Below are 26493 nucleotides of genomic sequence, written 5' to 3'. Positions count from 1 at the left end.
CAGGTGGTACAATGTTAAGCTTTGCCAGCTGTGAGCTCTGGAGAGCAATTGCATGAGGAAGGGGTTTTCCTTCCTATTCTGGTGTATTCCAGCAGGCTCCTGCAGTATGCATGGATTCCTCAGTGCCCAGCAGTGCAGATGACTTTTCCAGCACCATGGCTCTGCAGCTCATGTAGCTCCTCCAGAACTTGGCTCCTACAGTTAACAGTGGTTAGCAACATCCAGGAGCCAGGTAGTTTCTCCCGGAAACACCCTTTGGTTGGCTTTGTAGCTGGGTGCCTCCAGTGAGACACCTTTCTGTGAAATGACTTTCTCTGGCAGCTCAGAAGGTAGGTTTCCAGCAAATTCTGGAGGGCAAATTTCCAGCAACTACTATTGCACAGCACCAAGCAACTTCTGTGCCATCCAATCACCCACAGCCATGTCCTCTCCAGCAAGGTCGGTTCTCAGCCTGGGTGCTCTACGTCAGCGTCAGAGGTGGTCTGTGAACTTTATATCTGCTGATCCTATGTTCTTTAGGGTTCTCTTTACTTTTTTTTTTTTAAGATTTTTATTTATTATTTTGACACAGAGAGAGACAGTGAGAGAGGGAACACAAGCAGGGGGGGTGGGAGAGGGAGAAGCTGGCTTCCCACTGAGCAGGGAGCCCGATGTGGGGCTCGATCCCAGGACCCTGGGATCATGACCTGAGCCGAAGGCAGACGCTCAACGACTGAGCCACCCAAGCGCCCCTACTTTTTTTTTTTAAGTTTTATTTATTTATTCATGAGAGACAGAGAGAGGCAGAGGCAGAGGGAGAAGCAGGCTCCCCACAGAATAGGGAGCCTGATGTGGGACTCGATTCTAGGACTCCAGGATCATGACCTGAGCCGAAGGCAGACGCTTAACTGACTGAGCCACCCAGGCGCCACATAGAGTTCTCTTTACTTTTTACCAGCCAACCCCTCATTACTCAAATCCCTTGTTACAGTTAATAATTCTACACATTAAAATTTAGCTGTTAAAATTACTGTGTGGCTTCCATCTCCTAATTTGACCCTGACTGATACAGGTCCCTGCCCAACACAACAAGGAAGAAGGACATACAACTTCTCACCATCATACAATATGCTGTGCTAAACCAGAATGCTGGGGGCAGCAGGTAAGGTGCCTAGATGGTCGATGAGGACTAATGAGAGAATTAAGTTGAAAGGAGTAGGAGATCAGGGCACTCCCAAGTTCATCAGTAACACCTCTTGTCTTTCTCCTCATGCTCTCATAATCAATCTCTGAGTTATATCAACTCTGTCTCCCAAGTCTGGTCCATGATTTCCACCCCACTGTTGCTCCTCAGGCCAGGCCACCATCATCTCTGGCTGGTTTATGATGAGAACCGTGTAATTGTCTTCCTTACTTCCAGGCTTGCTCACTTCAGCCTGTTCTCCACACCGACATGAGAGGGATTCTTCTAAAATGCAAATTTGGGTCAAAATGGTCTTTGACCAAAAACTGCTGGTGGCTGCCCATTGCCCTTTGGACAAAATCTGAACTCCTTTTTTGGGCACAAAGCTCGGGAACATCTGGGCTTTGCTCACCTTCCCAGTTTTATCTTGTACCATCTTCGAACATCCATGCTCTCCAGCCACATGGAATGTTAGTTTCCTTAGGGACCTATACAAGTACTGCTCCCCTTCCAGGAAACCCTCTCCCTACCCCCACCCACCCTTGCCCTTTCACTCTCACCTTTGCTTTCTTAGCTCATCCTTAGCCTCAGTGAGGATATCTACTCCTCTGGGAAGCCTTCCAAACCTGCTCTCTGTGACCTTGTGTTTGTTTCAGTCACACCCTATACTTCTCTCATGTCCCTTATCACAGGCTGGCAATAGTCTAACATATATGTCTCCTCACTGCACTGTAAACTCCATGAAGTCAGTAACTTTTGTTCACCATCATTTCCTGAGCACCTATCATAGTGCCTGATGCATATTAGGTGTTTGATAAATGTTGGGGAACAAAAACAATGCACAAGCAAAAGTGACAGGGAGAGTATGCATGAAAGTATGTCACATAAGCAGAGTGTAGGGACATGGGTAGGAGTGGCTGGACTTGAAGAGCAGGCTGTTGGAGCCAGGTTGGGAAGGGCCCTTTTGTTCATGTGAAGCAGTTCATACCATACAGTGTAGATCAAACATCCCACATTGGCTGTGGGTCACTGCACTGCACTTCCTGTTCATGCATTTGATTTGACCAGGACAGTTTTAAAAACTTTCAAATGTGAATGCTTTTCAGTTTGCCACAATTCCCACCAGTCCTCATATTAACAGGTGCCCTTTCCTCATTTAAACTGGCTGCCTGCCCCACTGAGATCTCTGTTTGCTATCCCTGCAGATGGGTGGGAGGTAGTCTGAGGAGGGGAAGAATATAAAGAGGGGAAATTTAAGATATAAGTTCTAGAAAGATAGATGGATCCACCCTCAGTAGGGAGTGTATTTTTGAGAGTTTCTTGGGAGAAGTGAATTTATTTTATCGGAAGGGCCCTGGGAGCAAAGATAAACCCAGAAAATCAGAAGAATTGCCCACATTTCGAACAGCATATATCTTTAGACTGCTAAGGTGGCCAGTGCTGAGCTGGGTCCACTCTCTCCTGTTTACTTTCTGAAATAAAAACCGCCCTGATGGAATCTGAAGTCAGAGCTGCCGTAGATCAACATTGACTCAGCAGCCTGCCATGTTGCAAGGCCTTATGCCAGGAGCTGTGCAGGATACAAAACACAAGGGAGAGCTGGAATATAGCATCTCCTGGGGGACACGACAGCCATAGACACACACAGTGACCCAGAGAGACAGTGGGCTGGTGCTTTGGCAGCGCTTTACCTCAATGAGGTCTCCACAGTACAGAATGTGGCCCGCAATATTATAGGTCCAGGAACTCTAGTTTCTCATGTTCCCAACATAGGTAGGGAATTAGGGAAAGGTTCTTTCTAAAAGAAACTTCTTGGTTTTTAAGCCAGGTGGTCCATTTCTTAATTTATAAAGGGGGCATTACCCCTGTAATAGCCTCAAAACTCAGGCCCACTCTCCAAGGACTCCTGTCCCAATAAAGGTTCTTGGAAAACTAAGCTGCTGATCAGAAAGAAGCCATGAACAAGCTTGATGATCAATCTCTATTTAAAAAAAACAAAAAAACAAAAAAACCCACACCTCTTTAATGACCAGAAGACCCTCTCCATCAACCAAGGCTGGACAGACTGGGATGAGTTTTTTAAGAATTTAATTCTCCTTTTACAAAACTTCACCTAAGCTCAAGATTCCAAGTACCATCCTGCGCTTTCATGGCCATTCCTGCATTTGTGGTTCTTGCCCAGTGAAAGCACATGATACCCTATCAAGCTGGATGAACCAAAGTTTCCCAGTAGCTGGAATAAAGAAAGATGATGGACAAATGTGTCCCATTCGGCACCCACAGCTGAAGCATGCGAACCTCAACACCTCTGCCCCAGATGCCGCCTTTCCCTGCAAGAAGTTCTGGAGTGACGCTTTTGGTTTGTAAATACCACTGGCAACAGTTTATAACGGCAAATGAAGTAGTAAATACTTCATGAACAAACTCTCTGTTCCCAATTCCAGCATAAATTGGATTAGATAATCATTTTCATGAAGATTTCCATATGTCACAATCCTAATCGTATCTTGAAGTGAACGGAACAATTCCATGAAGATAAAGAGTTGATCCTTTCAATTTGGGCTTTCAAGAATTGCCTGTGCGGGCGCCTGGGTGGCTCAGTTGTTAAGCGTCTGCCTTCGGCTCAGGTCATGATCCCAGGGTCCTGGGATCGAGCCCCGCATCGGGCTCCCTGCTCCGCGGGAAGCCTGCTTCTCCCTCTCCCACTCCCCCTGCTTGTGTTCCCTCTCTTACTGTGTCTCTCTCTGTCAAATAAATAAATAAAATCTTAAAGAAAGAAAAAAAAAAAAAAGAATTGCCTGCGCACAGTGTTGGTAAAGCATGAGTCCTGATAATCTTGAACAAACAAAGCCTCCCTTGAATTTAACTTCATTTTTTTTTTTTTAAAGATTTTATTTATTTATTTGAGAGAGGATGAGAGGAGAGAGAGAGCACATGAGAGGGGGGAGGGTCAGAGGGAGAAGCAGACTCCCTGCTGAGCAGGGAGCCCGATGCGGGACTCGATCCCGGGACTCCAGGATCATGACCTGAGCCGAAGGCAGTCGCTTAACCAACTGAGCCACCCAGGCGCCCCTTAACTTCATTTTTCAAAGGTTTTTTATTTTATTTATTTATTTTTTTTTAAAGATTTTATTTATTTATTTATTTATTTGACAGAGAGAGACACAGTGAGAGAGGGAACACAAGCAGGGGGAGTAGGAGAGGGAGAAGCAGGCTTCCCCGCAGTGCAGGGAGCCCGATGTGGGACTCGATCCCAGGACCCTGGGATCACGACCTGAGCCGAAGGCAGACGCTTAACAACTGAGCCACCCAGGCGCCCCAAAGGTTTTTTATTTTTAAGTAATCCCTACATCCAGCGTGGGGCTCCAAACCACAACCCTGAGATCAAGAGCTGCATGCTCCACCGACTGAGCCAGCCAGGCACCCCTACTAATTTCATTTTGTAATACTTGCTTATTTTGTAGTAATTTTGGGGGTAGTTGTGATTTTAAAAATTAACAGAGTTTATATTTAGAGCTGTTTTAGGCTTATGGAAAACTGATAGGGAAGTACAGAAAGTTTCCACATGCAACCCACTGTTTCCCCTGCATTTGCATTTTGTATTAGTGTCATGCATTTGTTACAACTGATGAGCCAATATCAATACATTATTATTAAATAAAGTCCAATAGTTTACATTAGGGGTCACTCTTTGTGTAGTATAGTCTATGTGTTTTCACAAATGTATGATGACATGTGTCCATCATTACTGTATCGCAGAGAACAGTTTCATCGCCCTAAAAATCCCCTTACTCCACGTATTTGTCCTTCCCTCCCGATAACCTCTGGCAAAACTATATTACTCCTAGAGGCGCCTGGGTGGCTCAGTTGGTTGGGCAACTCCCTGCAGCTCAGGCCTTGATCCTGGAGTCCCGGGATCGAGTCCCGCATCGGGCTCCCTGCTCAGTGGGGAGTCTGCTTCTCCCTCTGGCCCTCCCCCCTCTCATGTGCTCTCTTTCTCAAATAAATAAATAACATCTTAAAAAAAAATAAAACTCCTAGAAGATAATATAGGTGGAAAATCTAGGTAACCGTGGGCTTTGCATTGACTTTTTAGATACAACACCAAAAACATGGTCCATGAAAGAAAAAAATTGATGTTGGACCTCATTGAAATTGAAAACTCCTGCTCTGTGAAAGACACTGTTGAGAGAATGAAAAAGCACGCCACATACTGGGAGAAAATCTTGGCAAAACTTGATATTTGATAAAAGACTGGTATCCAAAATATACAAAGAACTTTTAAAACTCAACAATAAGGAAATTGACAGTCTGCTTAAGAATGGGCAGAAGATCTGAACAGACACCTCACCAAAGAAAATATACAGATGGTAAATATGGATACGAAAATATGTTCAAGGAGTGCCTGGCTGGCTCAGTTGGTAGAGCATGCAACTCTTGATCTCAGGGTCATGAGTTTAAGACCCACGTGGGGTGTGGAGTTAAATTAAAAAAAAGTTAAAAAAAATGAAAATTTGCTCAACATCATATATCATCAGGGAATTGCAAATTAAAGCAACAATGATACATGACTGCATGCCTATTAGAATGGCTAAGTTTCAAAACACTGACAACACCAAGTGTTGGTGAGGGTTTGGAGCACCAGGAACTCTCATTCATTGCTGGTGGGAATATAAAATGGTATAGTCATTCTGGAAGACAGTATGGCAGTTTTTTTAACAAAACTAATTGTGATTTTTTTAAGTTGGAAATCAAACCTATAACTTGTTTGAAGTCAATAGTGCCAGAAGCAGATTTTCTCAAAGAGCTAAACAAAGCTTAAAAAGCAAGTAACAGTGGGGGCACCTGGGTGGCTCAGTCAGTTAAGCATCAGACTCTTGGTTTTAGTAATGCTGTCAAGAGTGGTGGGATTGAGCCCCCAGATGGGCTCTCTGTTCAGCTCGGAGTCTACTTGAGAGTCTCTCTCCCTCTCCTTCTGCCCCTCCCTCCCATGCATGCTCTCTCTCCCTCTCTAAAATTAACAAATAGGGGCGCCTGGGTGGCTCAGTCATTAAGCGTCTGCCTTCGGCTCGGGTCACGATCCCGGGGTCCTGGGATCGAGCCCCGTATCGGGCTCCCTGCTCAGTGGGGAGTCTGCTTCTCCCTCTCCCACTCCCCCTGCTTGTGTTCCCTCTCACTGTGTCTCTCTCTGTCAAATAAATAAATAAAATCTTTAAAAAAATTAAATTAAATTAAATTAACAAATAAATAACATTTAAAATAAAAATAAAAGCAAGTAATAATGGAAGACAAAGTTTCTAGCATTGGACCAGTAGTACCAAATAATGCCGTATGAGTGCCTGAATAATAAACCCATTTTGTAAGAGACAAATTTAAGTACATATTGTAGATTCCCCATAGTTCAGGCAGAATTCAAACTCTACATTTTTTTAAAAATGTTATTATGTTATGTTAGTCACCATACAATACATCACTAGTTTTTGATGTGGTGATCCATGATTTATTGTTTTCGCATAACACCCAGTGCTCCATGCAGTACGTGCCCTCCTTAATACCCATCACCGGGCTAACCCATCCCGCTCCACCCTCCCCTCTAAAACCCTGTTTGTTTCTCAGAGTCCATAGTCTCTCATAGTTCATCTCTCCCTCCGATTTCCCCCCTTCATTTTTCCCTTCCTTCTCCTAATGTCCTCATGCTATTCCTTATGTTCCACAAATAAGTGAAACCATATGATAATTGACTTTCTCTGCTTGACTTATTTCACTTAGCATAATCTCCAGTCCCTTCCGTGTTGATGTAAAAGTTGGGTATCCTTTCTGATGGCTGAGTAATATTCCATTGTATATATGGACCACATCTTCTTTATCCATTCATCTGTTGAAGGGCATCTTGGCTCTTTCCACAGTTTGGCTATAGTGGACAAACTCCACATTTTAACAGCTAACTGTTCCTAAATAAAACTATTTTTATTTTTTTAAAGATTTTATTTATTTATTCATAAGAGACAGAGAGAGAGAGAGAGGGAGAGGGAGAATCAGGCTCCCGCTGAGGAGGGAGCCCGATGCGGGACTCGATCCCAGGACCCCGGGATCATGACCTGAGCCGAAGGCAGACGCTCAACCATCTGAGCCACCCAGGCGCCCCTAAAACTATTTTTAAAAAGGAATAACACAAGAGATTTTTTTTTTTTTTTTGACCAACTCCATCTAAGTTTAGATGTGTCTAAGGGCTTAGGTCATTCGTTTTCAAACTGTGAGCAAAGGGGATCCACAAGGTGAAAACTATTTTGATAACAATATTAAAGATGTTATCTGCCTCTCACTCTTGTTTTCTCATTAGTGTAGAGTGGAATTTTCCAGAAGCTACATGAAGTGTGGTATCACAACAGATTGAATGCTGATATGAAAATCCAGCTGTCTTTTATTAAGCCAGACATTAAAGAGACATGCAAAAATGAAAAATTAGTCCACTTTTCTCACTATTTTTTTTTGTTTTAGAAAATATAGTATTTTAAAAATATATTATTTGGCTAAAATTAACAACACAAGAAACAATAGGAGTCAGCAAGGATGTGGAGAAAAGGGAACCCTCCTACACTGTTGGTGGGAATGCATACTGGTGCAGCCACTCTGGATAACAGTATGGAGGTTCCTTAAAAAGCTGAAAATAGAGCTACCCTACGACCCAGCAATTGCACTACTGGGTATTTACCCCAAAGATACAAATGTAGTGATCCGAAGGGGTACGTGCACCCCAATGTTTATAGCAGCAATTTCCACAATAGCCAAACTATGGGAAGAGCCCAGATGTCCACTGATAGATGAAAGGATAAAGAAGATGTGGTATATATATACAATGGAATATTATGCAGCCATCAAAAAATTGAAATCTTGCCATTTGGAATGACTTGGATGGAACTAGAGGGTATTATGCTAAGTGAAATAAGTCAGTCAAAGAAAGTAAACATCATATGATTTCACTCATATGTGGAATTTAAGAAACAAAACAAATGAACATGGCAAGGAGGGGGAGAGAAGAAAACCAAGAAACATATTTTCATTTCTTTTCTGGAAAGTATCTAGGAGAGAAATTGCTGGGTCATAATGTAGATGATATTTAACTTTATGAGAAACTGCCACATTTTCCAAAGTGTTTTACCATTTTACATTTTCCAACAATGTGTGATTGTTTCAGATTCTCCACTTCCTGGCCAACAATTGTTTCAGTTGCTCTACTTCTTTGTCATTGTTTTTTTTTTTTTTTAAGATTTTATTTATTTATTCATGAGAAACAGAGGCAGAGGGAGAAGCAGGCTCCCTGCAGAGCAGAGAGCCCGATGTGGGACTCAATCCCAGGACCCTGGGATCATGACCTGAGCCGAAGGCAGATACTTAACCGACTGAGCCACCCAGGTGTCCCTCTTTGTCATTGTTTTTAATATTAGTCATTCTGGGGCACCTGGGTGGCTCAGTTGGTTAAACGGTTGCCTTTAGCTCGGGTCATGATCTCAGGGTCCTGGGATCGAGCCCCACATCGGGCTCCCTGCTCCCTGGGGAGTCTGCTTCTCCCTCTGCTTCTGCTGATCTCTCGCTCATGCTCTGTCTCTCTCAAATAAATGAATAAAATCTTTAAAAAAAAATATTAGTCATTCTAGTGGGTAGGAAATGGTATCTCGTGGGATTAATTGGAATTTCCTTTTCAGAAAACATCGCCCATCATATTAAATTAATGCTACTCATTTGAATCTTACTTATTTTGTACAATTATATTTAATTTTAAAATCTGCTTTGGTTTTATACCTGTACAAGCAGCTGGAAGAATAAGGCATTTATAAGAAATACTGCCCCAGTGTCCCATGTCTTGCCTTCTCTGAGTCATTGACAGAACTGAGATGTGTTGAGCCGTACCAGCTTCTTTTCATTGATCATTTCTTTCTTCTCATCCCCAGGACTTGACAGAAAAGTTCCCTGGGTTATGTCTGTACTTAGTGCCTGTGGTTGTTGGAGAATGGATGGCTGTGGGCAAGAGTGTGTGAGTGCAAAGGAACTGTGTGCTGCTTGTGTTCTGATTTTTGGCAACTTGATTCTACACTTGGGGTCGGTCTCTACAGTGATTTATGTCATTGTAATGATTTTACTTCTAACTGACATTTTTATCAAATGTATGACTAAATACATAAAGAATGGTAGAAAAACAAGAATAAGGCATTTATATCTAGTTTTCTATTTGTATGCATTAAGTATCATCATAATAAAAATAATATAGGTCAACATTTGAGGGTCATAATTTTTCCTTTACAAGATGTAAGTGCATTTCTTAAGTTTGAACCACTAACCTAGCCCACACATCTCTACTATTCTAGTCTCTGTCCAATTCTCAATAAGTTAATTCAGCTACAGCTTTTTTCATCTACATTTACAACTTGTTTTATAGTCACCTTATTTGGATTCAGGTGTTTCTCAAGCCTCCATTAAAATTTCAAAAAGTGTACTAAGCTAGGTTTTTTTCATAGATACCTTTCATTGTGTTAGTGTTTACTGGTGTAATTCTTAGAAAGTAACTTTATTCTTCATATTATGAGTGTCACAACTGAGTGTGTAACAGACTCAAAATAGCTCTAAACATCTCTTTACTAGGTTCTGAAAATAGTGATAATATTAACTTTGGGAGATATATATGGCTTTTAAAATTTGGGCTTGAGGCTAGATGAATAATGTGCTGAAACTCTTTAAAAATTATATAGATATATATAACAGTATTATCAAGAGTTTGGAGGGGCGCCTGGGTGGCTCAGTTGGTTAAGCGACTGCCTTCAGCTCAGGTTGTGAGCTGAAGTCCTGGGATCGAGTCCCATGTCAGGCTCCTGGCTAGGCAGGGAGCCTGCTTCTCCCTCTGACACTCTCCCCTCTCATGCTGTTTCTCTCTCTCAAATAAAATAAAATCTTAAAAAAAAAAGAGTTTGGAAAACATGAGAAAATAAAAAGAATCACCCTTACTCTGGTATCCTAACACATCCATGATCATTTTGTAAATTCATTTTCAATATTTTAATATTATATGTTTTTGCATGGTTATACTGTAGGACGCATTGGTTCTTCATAGACTTGACAATGATAATTTTTAATGATACATAATTTTTGTATTGAGTACAACTGCCATAATAATAATAATAATGATAACAATAATAATAATAGCTGTAGCTAAAATGTACTGAGCTCTTACTATGTGCCTATAAATACCATAGATTGTTTAATTTCCCACAACAACTTTATTTTGCTTAACCACTCTACCTCAAATTGCTTCCAAATTTTCACTGTCTTTATGGATATGACCTTTCTTTAAGTTGAATTAGCTCCAATGTGAGATATTTCCAGAAGTGAGTGAGTCATAAGACATGAACATTCTTGTTGCCCTTGATACAAATTGCCAATTTTTATCCCTGAAGGCTTATATAAATATAAATGTCACTAAAAACACAAGAGAGTGCCCATTTTAGTGCATCTTTTTTTTTTTTTTTAAAGATTTTATTTATTTATTTGACAGAGAGAGACACAGCGAGAGAGGGAACACCAGCAGGGGGAGTGGGAGAGGGAGAAGCAGGCTTCCCGCTGAGCAGGAAGCCCAATGCGGGGCTGGATCCCAGGACCCTGGGACCATGACCTGAGCTGAAGGCAGACGCTTAACCGACTGAGCCACCCAGGCGCCCCCATTTTAGTGCATCTTTAACAGCATGAAGTATTATCATTTAGTAGGTTATTTTTTGTACTATTTTTATTTTTTAAAGATTTTATTTATTTATTTGAAAGAGAGAGCATGAGACAGGGGAGGGTCAGAGGGAGAAGCAGACTCCCTGCTGAGCAGGGAGTCCGATACGGGACTCGATCCTGGGACCCCAGGATCATGACCTGAGCGGAAGGCAGTTGCTTAACCAACTGAGCTACCCAGGCACCCTTGACCATTTTTAATAGATAAAAGACCTCATCACTATTTGTCAGAATTCAGTATCTTTCCTTACATTCATTTATTAGCTGTATTTCTTTTCTAAATAATCTGTCCATTTCCCCCATTTATTTATAGTTAATGTATTTTTTGCCAATTTGATGGTCTATTTGCTTACTTAATTTTTTAAAATCATAAAAACAGTAAATGATTACTTTTGAAAGAAGATGTGAAAATTTTCTTCACACCTTAGCTCCATACTCTTATTTAAAGAAAGAATTACTGTTAACAAATTGGGACATATTCTTCCAGATACAGACACACAAAATAGATCTCATTTCATATTTTCACACTTTAATGTATCATGGGCATCTGTGCTAACACCTATGGATTTAGCTTAATCTTTTTCATGGTCTCATAGTGTTTTATTTTATGGATGTATCACCATTTACTAACCTACCCCTGTTGGCATTCAGGCTCCTTCTCAAATCTGCAATGAGCACCTTGCTTAATTAAAAAGTATACTTGTATCATATTTCCTGGTAACATTTTCCTCCCTGAGTTTTCCCCATAAACTTTGAATTCTGGTAACTTTTCACATACCATTTAAAACTTTTAAGGGCTAATATCTGTCTGTTTACTTCCTTTTTTTTTTTTTTCTCAAGATGTCTTTTATTATTTTCAGCTCTATCCTGGGCTTCACAGTGAGGCAACATGTCATTGATGGGCAGTAACTCAAGAATGATCAAATAGTGCATGTATCAAGTGCTATGGGAATCTTGATGGAGAGAATCAAGTTATGGGAAAGTGAGAGAAAGCTCCACAGATAAGATGATATTTAAGCTGGATTTTGAAAGGTAGGGAAGAGGTATAGATTCAGAGAGGAAATGGAATGGGGGTGGAGGGAGCCAAACAGGTAGGGAAAACAGCCCTGGAAAGACCTAGACAGTTAAGATGGTACACTTTGTTCAGGGTATGGTGAGTTAAGGGTGGCTGGAACGTTTTGGAAAGAGAGTACTGATAATCACAATAACATTTAACATAATATTTCATTAATGCTCACAAAAACCACAGGTAGGTGCCATAATTATCCCCATTTTACAGATGAGGTGATTAAGACTTAGGGATAATGAGTGACTCAAGCTCATATAGATACTAAAACAGTCAAATGTAGGGTCTGGTCCAAATTTTCAGTGTGCTTTGTTAGCACCAGGCATCTCATCGGTGAAGAGAGTAGACAGGCCATGTGGAGGAGGCACTTAACATGTGATGTTAAGATTGGACTTTTTCTTAGAGACCATAAGGATCCACTAAAGATTTTGGAGTAACAACCAAATTTGGTTGTTAGAAAATAACTTTGGTGGCAGCATGACGATGGATTGGATAGGAAGAGAAAGATGAAGGAAGGAGAAAGGGAGAGAAAGAGGAAGGCAGGAAATTAGCTAGGCACTATTAACTAAGATTTTTATGATTGCTGCACACTGGTTTCAGCAATTTAGAGCCCAGATGATAACTGTGGAATTGAAGAGAAGGCACCCACAGATTCTTAGAAAGTAGAACCAATGAGGTTTGTGATGACTGGTTTGATGTGGATGGTGAAAGAGTAAGAAATTTGGATGAAGAAAACAAATCTGTTTTTGGGTGCATATAATGAGTCTGTCTGGTGAGCTGCTATCTTGGAGGTGCATGGCATCTATCTGGATAAAACTAGAAGACATCTGGAAATGAGCGTGGTGCTAAAAAGATGGATTTGGAAGCAGATAGGGAGCAAGCCATTGAAGCTTTGTCAGGAGATAGTAGAGCAAAATAAAAAAAAAAAAAAGGGAACACAGTCCAGAAAGGTGAGTATCACCTTCACAGGTGGGCACTGGAGGAGCTGCTAGAAGTGGAGAAATGAGGGGGCTACAGGGGGCCCATTCCTTCACCCAGCATGCAGGAACCAGGGGCCTGGGGGTCTGAGGTGGTCTGGAATAAGCTGACTAGGCTTGTCTATGGACTGCTGTGCATGGCGCTGAGGGTGCAAAATGATGAAAGAGATCGTCACATGGAAGGAAGACATTAAATTCCAGGAGAATAAGGTCAACCATCAAGAAAATCATCATCAGGGATGGATAATTCAGAAAACTAGATTAAAAGCTTTTAAAACATTATTGTTGTGGTAAAAAAACGCATGACATTAAATTTACCATTTTAATCATTTTTAAGTGTACATACAGTTCAGTAGTGTTCAATATATACAGATCTCTAGAACTTTTTCATCTTGCAAAACTGAAACTCTATACCCATTAAACACTAATTCCTCCTCCCTACTCCCCCCCCCGCTGTTATCTTTCTACTTAATGTTTCTATGATTTTTACTATTTTAGATACTTTATATGAGTGGAGTCATAAAATATTTGTACTTTTGTGACTGGTTTATTTCACTTAGCATATTGTTCTCAAGGTTCATCCAGTTGTAGCATGTGAGGGAATTTCCTTGTTTTTTAAGCTGCATAATATTTCACTGTACGTATATACCTCATTTAAAAAAATATTATATTTATTTGAGAGAGAGGGAGAACAGAGAGAGAGAGTGAGAGGGAGAAGTAGGCTCCCCGCTGAGCAGAGAGCCCGATGTGGGACTCCACCCTGGGACCTTGGGATCATGACCTGAGCCGAAGGCAGACGCTTAACCGACTGAGTCACCCAGGTGCCCCATACCTCATTTTTCTTTTGCCCATTCTTCTGTTGATGGACATTAGGGATATATACCCAGAAGTGGAATGCTAGGCCATATGGGTTATTCTTCTTCAAACTTTTTGGTCACCTGACCACCTCAGACCCCCTAGGTCCCTGCACCATTTTTCATTCTCAGTAGTGCACAAGGGTTCCAACTTCCCTGCATTGTCACCAACGCTTACTGTTCCTATTATTTTCACAGTGGCCATCCTAATGTGTGCAAAGTGATATCTCATGGTAGTTCTGATATGCATTTCTTTTATGATAAGTGATGTTGAGCATCTTTTCATATGCTTGTTGGCCGTTTGTATTTCTTCTTTGGAGAAATGTCTATTCAAGTCCTTTGGCCCCTTTAAAAATCAAATTATTTTGTTTTTATTGTTGAGTTTTAGGAGGTCCTTATATATTCTGGATATTAATCCCTTATCAGATGCATGATTTGCAAATATCTTCTCCCATTCTGTAGGTTTCCTCTTCACTCTGTTCATTGTTTCTGTTGATGCACAGAAGTTTTTAAGTTTGTTGTAGTCCCATTTGTCTGTTTTTGCTTTCATTGCCTGAGCTCATTCCATCCAGTTGCTCCATTCTGTGGTCTTGTTCAATAGGAAGCATCTGCATTCTAGGCAGAAGGAGGGAGGGAAGAGAAAAAGGAGGAGGGAGGGGTATGTGCCATATTTTGAGGAAGGTTCCCTGATGTGTCCAAATTTTATTTGGCCTCATCTAGCTGCAAGAGAGACTTAGAAATATACTATTTATCATGGGCAGCCATGTAAAATCAGAGTGTGTTTGATTACTACAGAACAGTGATTTTCAACTATGGCCGCACATTAGAAACATGTAGGAGCTTTAAAAATCCCAAGGTCCACAGAAGTCAGTTGCATTTCTATACACTGACAATGAAGCAACAGAAAGAGAAACCAAGGAATCAATCTCATTTACAATTGCACCAGAAACCATAAGATACCTAGGAATAAACATAACCAAAGGGGTAAAGTATCTGTACTCTGAAAAATATAGAATACTTATGAAAGAATTTGAAGAAGACACAAAGAAATGGAAAAACATTCCATGTGCATGGGTTGGAAGAACAAACACTGTTAAAATGGCTATACTACCCAAAGCAATCTACACATTCAATGTAATCCTTATCAAAATATCATCAACTTTTTTCACAGAAATGGAACAGAGAACCCTAAAATTTGTATGGAACCAGAAAAGACCCCAAAATAGCCAAAGGAATGTTGAAAAAGAAAACCAAAGCTGGTGACATCACAATTCCAGACTTCAAGCTGTGTTATAAATCTGTAGTCATTAAGACAGTATGGTACTGGGGCGCCTGGGTGGCTCAGTCATTACGTGTCCACCTTCAGCTCGGGTCATGATCCTGGGGTCCTGGGATCGAGCCCCGTATCAGGCTCCCTGCTTGGCGGGAAGCCTGCTTCTCCCTCTCCTACTCCCCCTGCTTGTGTTCCCTCTCTCGCTGCCTCTCTCTGCCAAATAAATAAATAAAATCTTTATTAGAAAAAAAAAGACAGTATGGTCCTGGCACAAAAACAGACCCATAGATCAATGGAACAGCATGGAGAACCCAGAAATGGACCCTCAACTGTATGGTCAACTAATGTTCAACAAAGCAGGAAAGAGTATCCAATGGAAAAAAGACTGTCTCTTCAACAAATGGTTTTGGGAAAATTGGACAGCCATGTGCGGAAGAATGAAACTGGACCATTTTCTTATACCAACACAAAAAATAAACTCAAAAGGGATGAAAGACCTAAATGTGAGACAGGAATCCATCAAAATCCTAGAGGAGAACACAGGCAGCAACCTCTTTGACCTCGGCCACAGCAACTTCTTGCTAGACATATCTCCAAAGGCAAGGGAATCAAAAGCAAAAATGAACTATGGGGACTTCATCAAGATAAAAAGCTTTTGCACAGCAAAGGAAACAGTCAACAAAACTAAGAGGCAACCACGGAATGGGAGAAGATATTTGCAAATATCTTATCAGATAAAGGGCTAGTATCCAAAACCTATAAAAAACTTATCAAACTCAACACCCAAAAAACAAATAACCCAGTCAAGAAATGGGCAGAAAATATGAACAGACATTTCTCCAAAGACGGCATACAAATGGCCAACAGACACGTGAAAAAGTGCTCAACATCACTCATCATCAGGGAAGAATGAAGGGGGGGAAATCGGAGGGGTAGACGAACCATGAGAGATGATGGACTCTGAAAAACAAACTGAGGGTTCTAGAGGGGAGGGGGGTGGGAGGATGGGTTAGCCTGGTGATGGGTATTGAGGAGGGCACGTTCTGCATGGAGCACTGGGTGTTATGCACAAACAATGAATCATGGAACACTACATCTAAAACTAATGATGTAATGTATGGGGATTAACATAACAATAAAAAAATTTAAAAAAAAACCACAGTGAGATACCACCTCACACAGGTCAGAATGGTTAAAATGAACAACTCAGGAAAGAACAGGTGTTGGCGAGGATGCAGAGAAAGGGGAACCCTCTTACACAGTTGGTGGGAATGCAAACTGGTACAGCCACTCTGGAAAGCAGTATGGAGGTTCCTCAAAAAGTTAAAAATAGAGCTACCCTACCACCCAGCAATTGCACTACTAGGTATTTATCCAAAAGATACAAACATAGTGATTTGAAGGGGCACATGCACCCCAGTGTTTATAGCAGCAATGTCCATGATAGCCAAAGTATGGAAGGAGCCCAGATGTCCATTGACGGATGAATGGATAAAGAAGATGTGGTATATATATATAATAGAATATTACTCAGCCATCACAAAGAATGAAATCTTGCCATTTGCAACGATGTGGATGGAAGTAGAGGGTATTATGCTAAGTGAAATAAGTCAGTCAGAGAAAGATAAATATCGTATGATTTCACTCATATGTGGAATTTAAGAAACAAAACAGATGAACATAGGGGAAGGGATAAAAAAAAATAAAATAAGTTGAAATCAGAGATAAACCATAAGAGACTCTTAACTATAGGAAACAAACTGAGGGTTGCTGGAGGGGAGGTGGGTGGGGAGCTGGGCTACCTGGGTGATGGGCATTAAGGAGGGCACTTGATGTAATGAGTACTGGTGTTACATGCAACTGATGAATCACTAAACTCTACCTCTGAAATTAATAATACACTGTATGTTAATTAATTGATTTTAAATTAAAAAATCCCAATGCGCAAGCTGCACTGAGACCAAATAAATCAGAATTGCTGGGGATACGGGGCGCCTGGGTGGCTCAGTCGTTAAGCGTCTGCCTTCGGCTCAGGTCATGATCCCAGGGTCCTGGGATCGAGCCCCGCATCGGGCTCCCTGCTCCGCGGGAAGCCTGCTTCTCCCTCTCCCACTCCCCCTGCTTGTGTTCCTTCTCTCGCTGTGTCTCTCTCTGTCAAATAAATAAATAAAATCTTTAAAAAAAAAAAAAAAAAAAAAAAGAATTGCTGGGGATAGGTTATGGGTATTGGTATTTAATGAAACCCCCTAGGAAGTTCCAATGTGCAGGCAAAGGTCGAGAACCTCTACTTTAGAAAGTATATCAGGGAGAAGCCAGCAATGTTTGCCCAACTACTGATTACAGACCTCAGCCCCAGTGGAGTTGGCTTGAGCCCCACCCAAAACTTAATAAATCTAAATCCAGGGTTGGGAAGGATGAGGCTAGAGAATCTGAATTTGTAAATAAGTTTCTCAGGTGATTTTTGTTTTCTCTCCCATTTGACACATTTGGAAAGATACTACACTTGATCTTAGCCAAAAGGCCGAGAAGCGATGACACATTCGGAAAGATAAACAGATATTTTCTGTTCTTGATTTGTCTAGATGAGTAGTCTTTTCTTTGAATCAACAAATGTTCATTGAACACTTACTATATGCCAGAGTCTATTCTAGTTGCTAGAGGTGTATCAGTCAAAAAAAAAAGACAAAGATTCATGTCCTCATGGAGCTTACATTATGGCAGAGGGATGATCAACAATAAATCTAGTAGATAGGTAAGGTATGTTAAAGTTGATAAGTATTTTGGGAAAAAAAGGAAAAATTTGAGTAGGGTAAGAGAATCATTCATGCAAGACAAAGTCATGGCTTCCCAACGATGCTTATGTCCTAATGCCTGGGACCTGTGAATATTTTACCTTAAATACCAAAAGGCACTTTGCAGATATGATTAAGGAGTAATATGAAGAGATTATCCTGGATTATCTGTGTCAACCCAATGCAATCACAAGGGTCCTATTAAGGGGAAGAGGGAGGTAGGAGAGTCAGAGTTGGAAAAGGAGATATGGATGGCAATGGAAGCAGGGGTGAGAGAGTTTAGAAGATGCCACAGTGCTGACTTTGAAGATGGAGGGGCCATGCAGGGGGGCTTCTCGAAGCTGGAAAAGGCAAGGAAACAGATTCTCTCTGGAGCCTCCAGAAGGAATGTAACCCTGCTGACACCTTGATTTTAGTCCTATGAGACTTAATTTGGATTTTTGACCTCCAGAAGATAATAAATTTGTAAGATAATAAATTTGTGTTGTTTTAAGCCACTATATTTATGGTAATTTGTTACAGCAGCAATTAGAAATTAATAGTGGGAATGGGCACAGAGAACAATATAAAATAGAGTGGGTTGGCCTCAAAGAAGCGGACATTAAGCAATGGCTTGCAGGAGGTGAAGGAGCAGCCAAGGGGCTAATTGGGGGAAAAGCATTTCAGGCAGAAGGAACAGAGTAAAGGCCCTAAGAGCTGTTTAGTGTGTCTGAGGTTCAGGGAGGTGGCCAGCAGAATAGAGAGAGTGAGGGAGAAGTAGGGCAGGAGGCCAGAAGATTGATAAGCATGAGTCAGTGAAGATCATGTGAGCCATTGGAGGTCATTGCCTGGACTTTGGCTTTTATGTGGAGATGGTAATTACGGGAGGATTCTGAGCAGAGAAGTGACATAGTCTGTGTTCTGATTTAAAAGGATCCTCTGGCTGCTGAGTTGAAAAGAGACTGCAGGGCACCTGGGTGGCTCAGTCGGTTAGGCAGCTGCCTTCGCTCAGGTCGTGATCCCGGTGTCCTGGGAACGAGCCCTGCGTTGGGCTCCCTGCTCAGCGGGGAGTCTGCTTCTCCCTCTGCCCCTCCCCCCACTCATGCTCTCTCTCTCTCTCTCTCTCTCTCTCTCTCTCAAATAAAATCTTTAAAAGAAAAGAAAAGGTATTGTAGGAAAATTTGAGTAGAAGCAGGGAGACCATAGCAGCATCTGGGTGAGACATGACAGTGGTTCTGCCCAGGGTCAGAGAAGTGGTCAGATCCTGGATACTTCTTGAAGGTCAACAGGATTTCCTTCCTGAGGGACTAGATGTGGGGTGTGAGAAAAGATGGGGTCAAGGTTGAGTTTTAGTCTTGTGGAATTCTTAAATGATTTTTGAAAATAAAACCATCTTTCCCAAGCCTCCCAGCTACAGGAAGCTAGATTAAAGAAGTCTCAGGTCAGATCAGCCCCTCTTTGGCTATAGGCCCTTGTAACACACAGCCATGCAATCAGGTTTGTGAAGCTAAGGCTAGGAGACCTCCACAGAGTCGATTAAATTTAATCAAATTTATTTCATCATTCTTGATAATCTCATATATATGTGGTTTGGGGGATTCTTTGTTATAACGTCTCATTGATTTTTCCCTCTCAGTTCTGATTAATGAGGAAATTAAGTTGTTTGCATACTTTATCCAAGATTGGTGTCATATTGGCTAAATCAAATCAATACTTGAGCAAATGTGAAATTACAGCTTCTTTAGCCTGGAACATTCTGGGTATCATTATGGAAGATGTCGATTAAAAACTAGTCTTTAAAAAACAGCTGCTACCGGGGTGCCTGGGTGGCTCAGTCGGTTGAGCGTCTCTCAGGGTCCTGGGATCGATCCCGGCTCAGGCTCGGTGGGGCATCTGCTTCTCCCTCTGCCCCTCCCCCCAACTCGTGCACACTCTCTCTCAAATAAATAAAATCTTAAAAAAAACACAAAAAAACAGCTGTTATCATTTCAATTACTTGCTTATTTAGGCATTTTGAATTTTTTTCATTGGAAGGCACAATAAAGAAAGTAGACTACTGACATTTGTAATGGATTTAGCATTCGTAATTTGACTCTGCCAGACTGCCTTCCAGAGTTGTAGTTTTACTACTGAAGTTTCAGAAGCCACTCAGCTAATGACTTAGCTAACCAGCCACCCAGCATTACATCTCAGTGCTCTTTTGTTTTTCTCTACTCCTCCTCAAACTTGGTCACAAGTGATAAAAACTTGCATTGCTTTTTTTTTTTTAAGGATTTTATGTATTTATTTGAGAGAGAGAGCACAGAGGTAGAAGCAAACTCCCTGCTGAGCAGAAAGCCCAATGTGGGACTTGATCCCAGGACCCTGAGATCATGACCTGAGCCAAAGGCAGACGCTTAACAAACTGAGCCACCCAGGAGCCCGCCTTTTTTTTTTTTTTTTTAATTTTATTTATTTATTTTATTTTAGAGAGAGAGAGAGAAAGAGTGTGCAAGCAGGGGGAGGGGCAGAGGTAGAGAGAGAATCTCAAGCAGAGTCCATGCCAAGGGTGGAGCCCGACTCGGGACTTGCTCTCACGACCCTGAGATCATGACCTGAGCCAAAACCAAGAGTCAGATGCTTAATCGATTGAGCCACCCACGAGCCCCAAATTTGCTTTGATTTTTAATAACAGCTTTAGTGAGCTGTAATTCACATACCATACAATTCACTTACTTAAAGTGTACAATTCAGTGGTTTTTAGAATATTCAGAGTTGTGCATCCATTGCCACAGTCGATCTAGGACCTTTTTACTACCCTATAAAGAAATCTGCTACCCTTCCTTGCCTCCTATTTCTCCCATTCCTCTGTGCTGTGCCTTAGGCAACCACTACTTTACTTTCATTCTGTATAGATTTGCCTAATCTGGACATTTCAAACAAACAGAATTGTACGATAACGTCTTTTATGATTGGCTTCCTTCATTAAGCATAGTGTTTTCAAGGCTCATCCATGTTGTACCATGTACCAGTATTTCTTTTCTTTTATGGCTGAATAAAATGAATATTTCATTATATGGATATACCACATTTTATTTGTTCATTCATTTTTTTTTTTTTTTTTTAGATTTTATTTATTTATTTGAGAGAGAGAGAGAGACAGAGATAGCAACAGAGAGCACAAGCAGGGAGGAGAGGGAGAAGCAGGCTCCCCACTGAGCAGGGAGCCCGATGGGGGACTCGATCCCAGAACCCTGGGATCATGTCCTGAGCCGAAGGCAGATGCTTAACCAACTGAGCCACCCAGGCACCCCTGTTCATTCATTGTTGATGGACATTTGGCTTATTTCCACTTTTGGACTACTGTGAAAAATGTTGCTATGAACATTCATGTACAAATTTTTGTGTGGACATATGTTTTCATTTCTCTTGGGTATAAACCCAGGAGTGCAACTGTTGCATCATATGGTGACTGTAGATTTAACCTTTGGAAAAACTGCCAGACTGTTTTCCAAAGCGGTTACACCCCCACCAGCAATGTATCAGGGTTCCAATTCCTCCACATCTTCACCAAATTATTATTTGTCTTTTTTATTATAGTAATCCTAGCAGTGTGAAGTGATAAAGCATGTTTGTTTGTTTGTTTGTTTGTTTTTTCAATTAATCACAATGGAGGGGTGCCAGGGTGGCTCAGTTGGTTCAGCATCCGAATCTTGATTTCAGCTCAGGTCATGATCTCGGAGTTGTGAGATCAAGCCCAGCGTGGGGCTCTGCACTGGACATGGAGACTGCTTGGGGTTTTCTCTCTCCTCCTTCTGCCCCACTCCCCCCACTCATGCTCACTATCTCTCATGCTCTCTTCCTCTAAAAAAAAAAGACAAAACAAAAAAAACAAACTCTCAATCACAATGGGAATTTAGTTATTTAATGCAGCCACTAATCTAATGTTCCCAATAAAATCTAAGCAGTTATTTCACAAAACCAAGGTTATAACCAGTAGACATGTGTTAATAATCTATACAACTTGGGGTGCCTGGGTGGCTCAGATGGTTAAGCGTCTGCCTTCGGCTCAGGTCATGCTCCCAGGGTCCTGGGATCGAGCCCCGCATCGGGCTCCCTGCTTGGCAGGGAGCCTGCTTCTCCCTCACCCTCCTGCTGTTCCCCCAGCTTGTGCTCTCTTGCTCTCTGTCAAACAAATAAATAAAATCTTAAAAAAAAAAATCTATACAATTTAACATTATACAAAAAAGGAGTTGACTACGAAATTGCCCTTGATTTTTGGTGGTCATCAAATTTCATGGCACAGATTACCAATAAAATTGTAAAAAACAGATTTTAAATATTTTCAATAAAATGGTAGAAATTTAATGAGCCTTTTAGTTTTCATATCGGGCTGAAGATTTATTTATTTATTTTTTTTTTAATTTATTTTATTTGAGAGAGAGAGAATGAGAGAGAGAGAGCATGAGGAGGGGAGGGTCAGAGGGAGAAGCAGACTCCCCGCCGAGCAGGGAGCCTGATGTGGGACTCGATCCCGGGACTCCAGGATCATGACCTGAGCTGAAGGCAGTCGCTTAACCAACTGAGCCACCCAGGCGCCCCGGGCTGAAGATTTAAAACATCAAGCCAGCCCCAGTCTGTAAACAAATGACATATAAATATTTACAATGACTGGTCAGGTTATTTAATTATAATGGTACTGGAGGACTACTCACCACTGGCAAAAAAGCAAACAAACAAAAAAACACCCTTTAGGGTTAATTTCTCAGTGCAAACAAGTATGTGTAAATACTGTGATAATATAAACTTGGAATCAAGACAATGATGGAAAATAACACACAAGTCAATTTTCTTTCTGATCTGTCTTCATAAAGCCTTCTGGCACCAAACGCCCAACACTGTTCCTCAATAAAACTAAATTAAGAAGAGTAAAATGACTCCACTTGCTGACATTCTTCTACAGCATTATCTTTCACTAGGGCAAGGTTCAAGCTGCATTAACTTGCTTCTCTAGAGTGTGATTAGCTGAGCACCAAATGTATAAACTTATAGGACCGCTCAAATGCTGAACACACTTTTCAAACAGAAGCAAACACCTCCCCCCACCCCCCCACCCCCGGCCGACCCAGTTGCTAGTTCCATGTGTCATGTTATTCTTGAAACTTACGTGGTTACCAATAAGAAAAGAATTAGGGAAGCTTTGAACATATCTTGTACTTTTTGTCAAGGCTAAAGTGCAAAATATTTCCATATTTTAATAGGAAAAAACATCAAACATACATAATAAAGGAACTGAAGTGACAGTAAAGCTTAAAAAAAAAAAAAGCCTCCTGGGTGGCTCAGTCAGCTAAGCGTCTGCCTTTGGCTCAGGTCATGATCCCAGGGTCCTGGGATGGAGTCCCATGTTGGGATCCCAGCTCAGCGGGAGCCTGCTTCTCCCTCTCCCTCTGTGTGCACACTCACTCACTCCATCTCTTTCAAATAAATAAATAAAATCTTAAAAATATATATATATATACTTGAAGACTACAGAAGACCAATTTAATTTTTCTTTCTTCAGTGAAATCTGTAGTGAACCAAGTTTTCCTAGAACTTGACATTTTGTTTGTTTTCTTTTTCCCAGGATCAGAAATTCCAAAATTCGAGGGAAAAAATGGAAAAAAAAAATAACATTGTGTGACAAATGGACATTAAGTTCATAAAGAATCATTTTTAAAAAATGAGATATTATGGAAGAAAATACCGTGAAAATAATAATAATTTGAGAATTTTTTTTTTTTTTTTAAAGATTTTATTTATTTATTTGACAGAGAGAGAGAGAGGGAACACAAGCGGGGGAGTGGGAGAAGGAGAAGCAGGCTTCCCGCGGAGCAGGGAGCCCGATGTGGGGCTCGATCCCAGGACCCTGGGATCATGACCTGAGCCGAAGGCAGACGCTTAATGACTGAGCCACCCAGGCACCCCGAGAATGGTTTTTTAGGCACACTAAATTTGAGCCTTGGTCTTCATGAAGATACTACAGCTTATATAGGAAACTATAAATATATAAGACTCCAGGAAAAAAAAGTCAAAATACATATTATTTAACATTCTGTAGGCCTAGAAAACTTGAGGGGAGGAAAAAGGATAGCCAACCGAATCTTCACTTAAGAATACAGAACTATGGGGGTGCCTGCCTGGCTCAGTTGGCAGAGCATGTGACTCTTGATCTCAGGGTTGTGAGTTCAAGCCCCACGTTGGATGTAGACATTACTTAAAAGTGAAATCTTGAAAAAAAAGAAAAAGAATACAGAACTATGAAAAATGGTTGGGTCAAAAGGGTGTGCCAAATGGAATCATAGTTTGTGAAATCATACAACTTAAATGTTTTTTTTTTTTTTTAAAGATTTTATTTATTTATTTGACAGAGAGAGAGACAGCGAGAGAGGGAACACAAGCAGGGGGAGTGGGAGAGGGAGAAGCAGGCTTCCCGCCGGGCAGGGAGCCCGATGCGGGGCTGGATCCCAGGACCCTGGGATCATGACCTGAGCCGAAGGCAGACGCTGAACGCCTGAGCCACCCAGGCGCCCCACTTAAATGTATTTTTAAAAGGAAAGAAAAAGTACCAAATAATTACAGTTCCTTCCAAAAAGGAAATATTAAATTAAGGGGAAAATATTCTAATAGTGTAAATGAGCCTGGCTCAGAAAGCAAACCAAACCATGTATCCAAGATTCTATCCATAAAAGTAAAGACATTACATCTTTAATATTAAGGAAATAGGCTATAAAAAAGTTCATTCTCAGACATGGTTTTAGTAAAAGCTCATTTGTGCTCCTTTGTGGGTGCATAATAAAGTTCCATGGGTTTGTGCACTTTCCAGTATTACTCATGGATCAATTCCAAAGAAAAGGAGCCATTTAATACAGTGAACTGCCCACTGGCTGTTGTTATGTAAACGGTATATTACTGCTTCCCACTGGCTGTATCGAGGTTCATCTGGTTTGGTTTTCCTTTGCTCCGAAGTTCTTCTGACGCTGACCTCACAGCCAGAAACTTGGATAAGTGATCAACAGCGGCATAATCTTGTCTGCGTGCTATCATCTTTTTCTGTGAGTGTGGGATGACGCCTGAATCCTTAGTCAGTTTCACCAGCACCATCCAGTACTGGATCGATTGCCACGGTTGCATTGTTGTTATCAAGCTCACGCCAGGAATCATCAGATGTTTTGGTCCGTTTGGTACTAGGTCCTACCACAGTGGGAACTGTCTCCCCCGTCTTCTGCTCCGCTCCCATTTTCAATCTGCTGTTTCTTGCCTCACTGTAATCTGTAGTCCTTCCTCAATGCTCTCACTGAGTGCTTACTGATTATTGTGCTTGTTGATCCTGGCTAGTACTCTCTCTTGATGAACTTCATACTGATCACAACTTGGATAAATTTTGCTGATGAGTGCATTGCAGTTTGGGTCTGGCCTTAGTGATCTTTCAGAAACTAGCTTTTTCCGACAGGTAGGATATTCTTCATTTGTTTTAAAGATTTATTGATTTATTTATTTTAGAGAGAGCATGAGCAGGGAGGGACAGAGGGAGAAGGAAAGAGAGAATCCCAAGCAGACTCCATGCTGAGTGTGGAGCCTGACTTGGGGCTCGATCTCATGACCCTGAGATCAAGACCTGAGCCAAAACCCAGAGTCGGACACTCAACCAACTGCACCACCCAAGCGCTCCAGGACAATCTTTATTGCCATTTCCAAGGGCTGTAATAGTGCAGTCTGCACGAAAACGATGTAAACACTCCTTTGCAGTCATAGTGTTCTTCAACATATCCAAACAAATTGGGCACATTAATTCACTGTGTAGACTTGGAGATGAAACCATAATTTCTAAGCCATCCGTTATTGCCTCCTGAGGTGTTCATTGTAATTCATACAAACTGAGTTCCCATGTTCTGCTTATGGTTGAGTTCCATTTGTCTGCATAGCGTGAGACCTTGCAGGTCCTGCCCCAGCCCAGGACTTGCTGGCCACAGCCAGACCCAGATTCAGGTATGAGCCTCCTAGTATCAAAACATATTTCTTAATGAAAAATGGCTTGAAATGAAAGTTAGTGCTAGATCTGGAGACTGAAATTTAGGAAAAGCTAAGAGGCATCTACTCATTTTTCAGCCAGAAGACTATTTTATAACTGACTTTCAAATCCTGTATCTATAGGAATCATTAAGAGTCTGAAGGATAACTTTAAAATTTTCAACTAAACTACACTGAAGTAATATTCATGAATTTGGGGATTTGTGAAGGTCTCAGGACTGGACCTGTGAATACCAAGAATCTACTCTAGGTTCGAATCCCAAAGTTGCCTCATCACAGAGACAGTATTTTAAAAATCTTGCCGATGGGGCGCCTGGGTGGCTCAGTTGGTTAGGCGACTGCCTTCGGCTCAGGTCATGATCCTGGAGTCCCGGGATCGAGTCCCGCATCGGGCTCCCTGCTCAGCAGGGAGTCTGCTTCTCCCTCTGACCCTCCCCACTCTCATGCTCTCTCTATCTCATTCTCTCTCTCAAATAAATAAATAAAATCTTTAAAAAAAAAAATCTTGCCGTTAACTCTCACCTTGCTCCCCTACCCCATAAGGTTTTTGTTTGGGAGAGTACAAATCAGTTCAAAGAG

General features: G+C 41.4%; 2 pseudogenes; both read right to left on the bottom strand.

Moving 5' to 3' along the window:
* Window positions 1–17519: 17519 nt before the first annotated feature.
* On the bottom strand, window positions 17520–17630 carry LOC116648898 (annotated as a pseudogene).
* A 7021-nt stretch (window positions 17631–24651) lies between these two features.
* LOC116648623 lies at window positions 24652–25806 on the bottom strand (annotated as a pseudogene).
* Between the last annotated feature and the right edge of the window lie 687 nt (window positions 25807–26493).

This window comes from Phoca vitulina, unplaced genomic scaffold, assembly GCF_004348235.1.
Source record: "Phoca vitulina isolate PV1807 unplaced genomic scaffold, GSC_HSeal_1.0 scaffold45, whole genome shotgun sequence".
Taxonomy (NCBI): Eukaryota; Metazoa; Chordata; class Mammalia; order Carnivora; family Phocidae; genus Phoca; species Phoca vitulina.
This window is presented reverse-complemented; position numbering and strand designations above follow the sequence as displayed.